This window comes from Lactuca serriola, chromosome 5, assembly GCF_051521515.1.
Source record: "Lactuca serriola cultivar US96UC23 chromosome 5, Lser_US96UC23_V15, whole genome shotgun sequence".
Lineage (NCBI taxonomy): Eukaryota > Viridiplantae > Streptophyta > Magnoliopsida > Asterales > Asteraceae > Lactuca > Lactuca serriola.
Window position 1 is genome coordinate 134,957,521 of NC_136412.1, and position 9,059 is coordinate 134,966,579.

The 9,059-nt window shown below is 40.2% G+C and overlaps 1 non-coding gene across 1 annotated transcript; it reads left to right on the forward strand.

Annotated features, from left to right (window-relative positions):
- Positions 1-4,282: 4,282 nt before the first annotated feature.
- On the forward strand, positions 4,283-4,389 carry LOC145056044 (small nucleolar RNA R71). Its single transcript, XR_013685585.1, has one exon. It is a non-coding gene; the product is annotated as a small nucleolar RNA R71 (small nucleolar RNA).
- Positions 4,390-9,059: the final 4,670 nt, after the last annotated feature.

The following is a 9,059-nucleotide window of genomic DNA, read 5'->3' on the forward strand; positions in this document are numbered from 1 at the left end:
AGCTTATCCGACCATTCCTTATGATTGCTCCCCACCGATTTTTCCAAAATTCACTTTAAGGCTCGGTTTGTCACTTCAGTTTGTCCACTAGTTTGTGGATGGTATGATGTGGAAAACTTATGGGTGAGCCCATATTTCATTAACACATTTTCCAATTGATCATTGGCAAAATGTGTGCCTCGGTCACTTATAACGGATTTCGGGACTCCAAATCGTGAAAATAGTTTCTTTAAAAACCGTACTACCACCCGTCCGTCATTTGTTGGTAATGCTTGTGCTTCTGCCCATTTGGATACGTAATCCACTGCCACTAGTATGTATTTGTTTCCTTTGGACATGGGAAATGGTCCCATGAAGTTAATTCTCCACACATCGAACACCTCGCATACTTGGTTACTATGTTGTGGCATTTCATTTCGAGATGAAATGTTTCCCACCCTTTGACAAGCATCACATTCTTTGACAAATTGGGTTGCATCTTTAAAAATTTTAGGCCAATAAAACCCAATGTCAAGGATCTTCTTTGCCGTGTAATGTGCTCCATGATGTCCACCCGTGGGCCCGCTATGACAATGCTCTAGTATTTTCCGGCTTTCCTTCCCGAATACGCATCTTCGTATGATCCCATCCGCACAGCTTCGGAAGAGGTATGGCTCATCCCAAAAGTAATATTTTATTTCAGCAAAGAGTTTCTTCTTTTGTTGACTGCTAAAATCTTTCGGGATGTATTTTGTAGCTAAATAATTAGCTATGTCCGCGAACCATTGCTCTTCTCCCACTGTCACCATAATGTACTCATCCGGGAAGTCGTCTCCAACTTTATCTTCTTGCAATTGCGAGTTCTCAAGCCTTGACAAGTAGTCAGCTGCTACATTTTCCATTCCCTTTTTGTCGCGTATCTCTATGTCAAATTCTTGAAGAAGTAGCACCCATAGTATCAGTCTTGGCTTGGAATCCTGTTTGAAAACAAATACTTAATAGCCGAGTGGTCATTAAAAATAGTTGTTTTAGATAAAACCAAATAAGGGCGGAATTTGTCAAAGGCATACACCACAACTAATAATTATTTTTCAGTGGTGGTGTGATTTTCTTAGGCTGGGTTTAGAGTCTTGCTACCATAATATATGGGTTGAAAGTGCTTATCAACCCTTTGACCAAGGACAGTTCCTAATGCATAGTCACTAGCATCACACATGATCTCAAAAGGTAAGTTCTAATTTGGTGCAATAATGATCGGGGCATTAGTTAATTTTTCCTTTAAAAATTCAAATGCCTCTAAACATTCTTTAGTAAAATTAAATGGTGCATCTTTTAGTAGTAATTGTGTTAGAGGTCTAGTTATTTTGGAAAAATCTTTTATGAAACGCCGGTAAAAACCTGCGTGTCCTAGAAAACTCCTAATGCCCTTCACATTAGTTGGTGGGGGTAATTTGGCAATGGTGTCAATCTTTGCCCGACCCACTTCAATTCCCATTTTGGAAATCTTATGGCCCAACACTATACCCTCCTTGACCATAAAATGACATTTCTCCCAACTGAGGACCAAGTCGGTTTTTTCACACCTAGCAAGCATTAAGTCAAGATTAGTGAGACAATCATGGAAAGAAGATTCAAAAACGGAAAAGTCATCCATAAAAAATTCCACGAATTTTTCCACCATATCGTGGAATATAGCTGTCATACACCTTTGAAAAGTCACGGGTGCATTGCATAACCCAAAAGGCATGCGTCTATAAGCAAAAGTCCCACTTGGGCAAGTGAATGTGGTCTTTTCTTGGTCCATTGGGTCTATGGGTATTTGAAAATAACCCGAAAATCCATCTAGAAAGCAATAATAGCTATGGCCCGATAGTCTTTCTAACATTTGATCAATAAAAGGTAAGGGAAAATGGTCTTTGCGAGTGGCATCGTTAGGTTTCGATAATTGATGCACACTCTCCAACCGGTTACCGTTCGTGTCGGAATTAGTTCGTTCTTTTCGTTGGTTATGACCGTCATCCTTCCTTTCTTGGGCACCACCTGGAACGGACTCACCCATGAACTGTCGGAAATGGAATATATGATTCCCGCATCTAAGAGTTTGACCACTTCCTTCTTGACTACTTCTTGCATGTTCGGGTTTAACCTTCTTTGGTGCTGTACAACCGGCTTTGCTCCTTCTTCCAGATTGATCTTGTGGGAGCAATAAGATCGGCTGATTCCCTTGATGTCCGTGATGCTCCATGCTATGGCCCGCTTCCGCTTCTTCAACACTTGCACTAGCTCTTCCTTTTCAGAATTAGACAGGTCAGCAGTTATGATTATAGGCATTTGGTTGCCTTCTTCAAGGAAGGCATACTCCAAATGTTCTGGTAAACTTTCAAGCTCCGTTTTTTGGTTTCGACTGTTGGACTCGCCGAGTGCAGGTAGGGTACTCGGAGAGTTTGTGGCTGTATTCACGACTTCTGCCTTTTCTAGAAAGGAACATGGCAAGTAGATCGGTCCTACTCGGCGAGTAAGACTGTTAGTGTTTTTCACCAATTCTTCATAGTCCGCTTCTTCCAGCAGTCTTTCAATTTCCATCAAGTCTTTTTCTCGATCAAATTCTTCATCATCAGTTATGAACTTGCTGGAATCTTTAGTTATGTCTTCCTCTAAGAATTCGTCAAGCATATCGATTGAGAATGTCGTGTCGTCACTGTTCCTTGAATACTTCATAGCTTGGTCTACCCCAAATGTGACTGAATCTTCTCCTACCCGCAATGTGAGCTTTGAGTCCCTCATGTCTACTATAGCACTTGCCGTGTTGAGGAAGGGCCTTCCAAGGATGATGGGCACTTGTGGATCCGCCTCCATGTCTAGAACGATAAAATCAATGGGAAAGACGAATTTGTCCACCTTGACTAATATGTCTTCGCATATGCCTCTTGGGAAGGTAACTGTCTTGTTTGACAAGTGTATTGCCATGCGAATTGGCCTTGGTTCCGGGAGATCTAGCTTCTTAAATAATTAATATGGCATTAGGTTCACACTTGCTCCCGAATCGGCTAAGGCATGAATGGTGGCCAAGTTGCCAAATTGGCAAGGTAGAGTCAAACTCCCCGTATCACCTTTCTTCTTTGGTAGCTTATTTAGCATGGCAGCTGATCAGTTTTCATTGAGCACTACCTTCTTCACTTCTTCCATCTTCCTTCTATTAGTGAGAAGTTCCTTAAGGAACTTTGCATACTTGGGCATTTGCATGACGGCTTCAATGAAGGGTATGTTTATTTGAAGAGTCTTGATATGATCTAGAAACTTTTGATACTCCTCTTCCTGCTTCTCTTTCTTTGCTCGGGCGGGGTATGGCATGGGAGGCTGGTAAAGTTTTTCAAGAATTTGTTCGGTGGGATTTTGGGATGTACTCGTTGAGTCCATATGTAGTACTCGGCGAGTAGAGCTGTCAGTTTGTATGTCTTGGTTCTCTGCTTGCTTTTCTACCTCCTCCTTATGTGATTTCTTGGATGACTCAGTCTGAATAGGTGCTAGGGGAGTGATTATCTTCATACTTCTTGTTGTGACTATGTTTATGTGCGCACCTCGTGGGTTATTTTCAGTTTTGCTAGGAAGTTCGCCCGGTGACCTTTGGTTGATTTGTTGAGCAAGTTTCCCAAGCTGTGTCTCTATATTGTGGATAGATGCTTGCTGGTTCCTAAGCATGGTCCTTGTTTCTTGAATTGCAGCATCATGGTCACTATGTCTTTTTTCTGAAGCAGCTACAAATTTGGTGAGCATTTCTTCCAAGCTTGGCTTCCTTTATTGCACCGGCTCCTCCTTTTGGTAGAACCCTCTCCCTTTTTGCCTAAACCTTTCCTCCTTGGCTTTCTTGTACTCTTCATAAGGGAGCCAATCTTTCTTTTGTTTGCGCCAGTCTTCATCATATCGGTCTCCACTTAAATAACACACTTGCGCCTTCTTGTTGCCATTCTCATCTAAATCACAGTCTCTAGTGAGGTGAGGCCCATTGCAGTTTTCACAACCCACCCGAATAGCATGGATTGTTTGATCCATCTTATCCATCCTCCTATCCATGGTTTTTAGCATAGCCATGACCGCGGATAAGTCTTCAGTAGCTGCATAAGCGGCTCCCCTAGTGACATCATCTCTAGGGTTGTGGTATTCTCTAGAGTGTTTAGAGAATTCTTCAATCAATTCTTTGATCACCGGGGGCGGCTTCTTTGTGAGCGGGCCTTGCGAGTCTAGTAACTGCCTGGTTGTGACATTAACTCCATCATAGACGATGGATATTTCTTGCTGGCTATTTAGGTCATGGTGTGGGTAGTTTCTTAGTAAGCTCTTGTACCTCTCCCATGCTTCGTATAGCGACTCTCCAACTTGTTGTTCAAAGTTAGCAATGGCCTTCTTCAACTTGGCTATCTTGGAAGGTGGGCAAAGGTGATCAATGAATTCTTCTTTCATCTTGGCCCAAGTGGTGACTGATCCGGGGGGAAGTGACTTGAGTCAGTCTTTTGCAGCACCTTTGAATGTCACCGGGAGTATACGAAGTAGTTGAGTCTCGCGGGGCACATTTGGAACATTGAAGTAATCAGCTACATCATTGACTTCGTCCAAATGCTTGTAGGCATCTTCATGCTTGTAGGCATCTTCGTCCAAATGCGGGAATTGCGGGTTGCACAAGTCCCGGGCCAGTTTCGTCGCACATCCTCTTCTTCCATTCTCCCATGGGGATTTCATCAATGTTAGCCATTGTGATAGCTAACTCTTCCTCGGAATCGGTGTCGTGCTCATATGTAGGTTCCTCTTCTTCCTTGGTCTCGTACTCAATATCTTCTTGAATTGGGTCCTCGATTGTCAAAGAGGCACTGGATGCTCCTGATTTGCTACTCTTCTTTTTCCCAAAACAATCTTCAAATTGGACAAAGGTGACTTCTTTGGTGTACTCGAGCTCTCCACGTCCTTTCCTTTGTTCCTTTGTAATGCGGATTCAGGATCTTCAAACGGGGGTACCAGCGGGGTGTTTGCTCCTCTGGTCATGAAAGTCCTGAAATAAACAGAATAAAAGCGTAAAAAGAACAAAAAAAATGTACTAAAAAAATCGAAAATTAACTGCTGAATACGCTTGTACTCGCCGAGTAGGTGCGACTGCACTCGGCGAGTACCAGTGTGTTTTTCAAAAAATTATAAGCTTAATATTAAAATTAAACAGATACTAAAACCTAATTACTAACTACTAAATTGCAATAAAGTAACTTTATGCAAGTAGACTCACACAAAGGATCGAAAAAATTAGGAATTAGATTAATTATTTAGAACCGTTCCCCGGCAATGACGCCAAAAACTTGATGTGTGAAAAATGCACTTGTTTTATCCCTACTTTTATTAATAAATTTAGCACACAAAGGCAGTGAACCTGTCTTTTAGTGGTATAGTTTAGTAAGTAAGGTATCGAACTCAGGGAACGGAAAATTAAACTAATAACTAATTTTAACTAAAACAATTAATGAAAGTAAGAGGTCTTCTTCTAGTTTTACAAGACTAGAAACTTAAGCACACCATAAAACACTTAATTAACTAAATAACTAAAGCAAACAACTAATTCACCAAATTTGATAAAGATGTTTCTATTTAGGTTCAACCAATTCACTCCTATGGTTATTTGTATTTATGATAGATTAATTGTTATTGGCTACCAATTATAGTGGTTAGGTTCATGTTCATTACTCCTAACCCTTAGACAATTAACTAATTTAAGCGGTGATCAAGTTTTTAAACTAATTAATTCCCTAGATTAATGATTTTGATTAAATAAGATTTGTAGTGGTTAATCAATTTAGTGATTCAATTAACCTCTTGTTTGATGGTTTCTCAAACAAGCTCACACATTAATCTAATTATTGTCTTATTAATCTTAGTTTCATAATCATTATTCCTAAGCATATGAATTAGTGTTCACATAGACATATGAGGTTAACAACTAAGAGATGTTCATGCAGCTTAATTGTCTTCTAATTAACAGAAAATAATCGTAATTAATGCATAAGGGTCTTGAACAGACTTAATTTAATAGATCACCAATAAACAATTAATCAAAAACTAAGAATTAAACCATAGGAGTTCCTTGGTATTCCCCAAACAGAAACAAAAACGAAATTAGCTCATAGTTGAAGTAAAATCACACACAAAAACAAGTTTAACTAGATTAGAGATACTCAAATCCTAAAGCTAAGTGGAATGATTAACCTAGTTGCTTCAATTCTTCCAAAAAGTTGAAGATTAGAATTCCTCAGCGTCTTCCAGGGTTCTCAATCGCAGAAGGATCTTCAAAAATCGCCAGGAAAGTAGTCCCATCAGATAAAGGCTTGGTTTTTATAGATATCTCAAAACAGGGTGTACTCGGCGAGTAGCAGACCCAACTAACCGAGTAGACTTGTTGTTATTCGTCTTAAATCAGGAGTCATGGCTATCTTCTGGAATATTCAGCTGGACTCGCCGAGTAGACTCGTGTACTCGCCGAGTAGTTGAACTGTTGTCCCTCAATCTTCACTCTTTGGCCTTCAATTGCTTTCCCTTGTTCCCTTTCACTCCCAAGCATGTCTTTTGGAATGGAAACAAAATTTAAACAATATTAAGTACCTTTTGTCCATATTACTCACATAATTAGTTAAAAATGAATAAAAATGTATGCTAAATAACTAACTAATTATGCACATATCAGGCCACCTTGCTCGAACCTGCAGGAAACCAGTCAAATCAACAAACCAATCATCCAGAGCAGATGTCAGTCGGGCCTGCTACGGTTGTGACGAAGTAGGGAATTCCAAGAGAAATTGCCCTAAAGCAGCAGCAACTGGCAACGCTGTAAGAGTCCTAGCTATAGGACAAGGTGAGACAACCGCTGACCCCAATGTCGCCGCACGTATATTCCTCATTGACAACTCTTATGCCTGTAATTCTTTTCGATTCTAAATGCTAAAAGAAAAACCTGTTAATTATCCGTTCAAACATCTTTCTAAACTCAATCCTTCGTTAGTAATCGAAAATGTGTACCGTCGAGATGGCTAACCAATGAGAAAGAGAACGCTAACGTCATACCCATAGATTGTATCCTCCATCCAGACGATTATTGTTTTTCCATTCGATTTAATGGCAAACTTTTCATCAAATGCTTTGATGCTATTGTTGACATGTAATGACCAAGTATCATTCATGCTGTTATTCTTGGTTTTGAAAGGGTCGCCCATCTAAAATCTTTTCCCCGACCCAACTCTCGTGATCTTCGGCATCAAACCTAAATCCAACCTTCGCATCATTTTGTGCATCGAGGCTTAAAAAGTTTTCCTAATAGGAGTGCCATGCATTCCTCGTCCGTGTGATCATCAGAAACGGGAAGTCTACAACTCTTTCTCTAATGTCTTTCCCGAAGAATTCCCGAGAATTCCTTTCGAACATCTAGTCAGGTCTCGTACCCACATAATCCCTAGGACTACCTTGTAACCAAACCTCAGTAAAGATGACGTGTCCAAGACAGTGACCAAGGCTTGATATGATCACTACGAGTTAGTAGTGATTCCCTTCGGTCAAACCATTTTCCCTGGTCATGTAGATGAGCAAATCAATCATACCCATGGACCTTTCCAAAAACTAAGGCGATAGGGAATTAGTCGGCACCGGAGATACCCATAGAAACCCGTCAATTCTTGGGTCCCGCCAGCTAATATCGCAGACACACCTAGAAATTTCCTTTAGAATCATTAGACCCTTAGCTACTCTGTCACATGAAAATGTACCCTCTTGTTGAAAGTCTTACTCTGGAAAGACATAGTACGCCTTGGGAAGTACGGAAAACCTAACTCGTGATAGATTAGACCCTTTGAGATCCTCGTTAGGAATCAATTCCGTAGCCCTCTCTGAGCTATCTTCAGAACTCAACAGCAATCACCTGGTATTCCACGTCTCTATTTATAAGAAGTACTTACTCGACGAAACCCTAGTAATCCCTTCGATGTAACCGAAACCAGCGAAAGTCTGAACCTCATGGAGAAATCCATCGAAACCATAGATCGAGAGATTAAACATACGAAACAAAACCATATCCCGATAACGAAGGTTCGCCGGAATGCCATACGAATACACGAATTCATTAGAAGCATAAAGATCCGATAAAATTGAAGTATCCGTATCTCTTTAGAAAATCCTTGAATCGCATTTAATGTTTGAATTTTGGGAAGAAATTCCCTCTAACGGGGGGGATAATGTGACAACCCGAAGTTTGTCCAACGCCGTAACCCCTTACGTCCATAAAAATTCATCTCTTTCGAATTGTTTCTGTTTAAGTTTTAAATTAAGTCATTATTGTTGAGATTTATATTATGACTTAATGGATGTCTAAACATGTTTAGAACTCATTTTAACACTCCATATTAGTAATCGTAAACATTTTCGTTTCAACCATATCGGGTTACGACATCTTAATCGGGTGCGACCAAAAGCCCCATTTAACGCCGGTATCGAGTAGAATTTCACCGTGTCCAAAACATAGAACATATTTAAAGGGGATTAAACTTCCATTTGAAGCTTTTGATCATTCTCACTACTCTCTCTTTAACCTCTCTCCTCAAACCAAAGAACTAGGTCTAAAAATTCCAATTTAAGGCTTCAAATCCTTGAGGTAACTTCCCTAACTCATAGTATAGCACCATTAGCCTTCAATTTCGTGATTAATCTTTGGAAAAGGACCATTTTCATGTGTGTACGGCCCTGGAGCATGCTTGATCCGTAAACCCAAATATAAGGGGTTTTTGAGCCTTTAAACCCTTCCAAACCAACTTTGGGACTTAGATATGACTTAATGGCTTACCAATTCGGACTTAGAACACCTTAAACATGGTTTTTGAGGAGTAAACATGAGTTTACTCCCCAAGACCATGCTTGGGCCATAAACTCATCATTCTTGGAGAGTAAACTCATTTCAAGTTTTTAAAATGCCATTTAAACACACCATTAGCCTTGGAATAAATCCTAGAACCAACCAAAATTAGTTTGGGGACCTTAAACATAAAAAAACCCTTCATTTGAGAGTT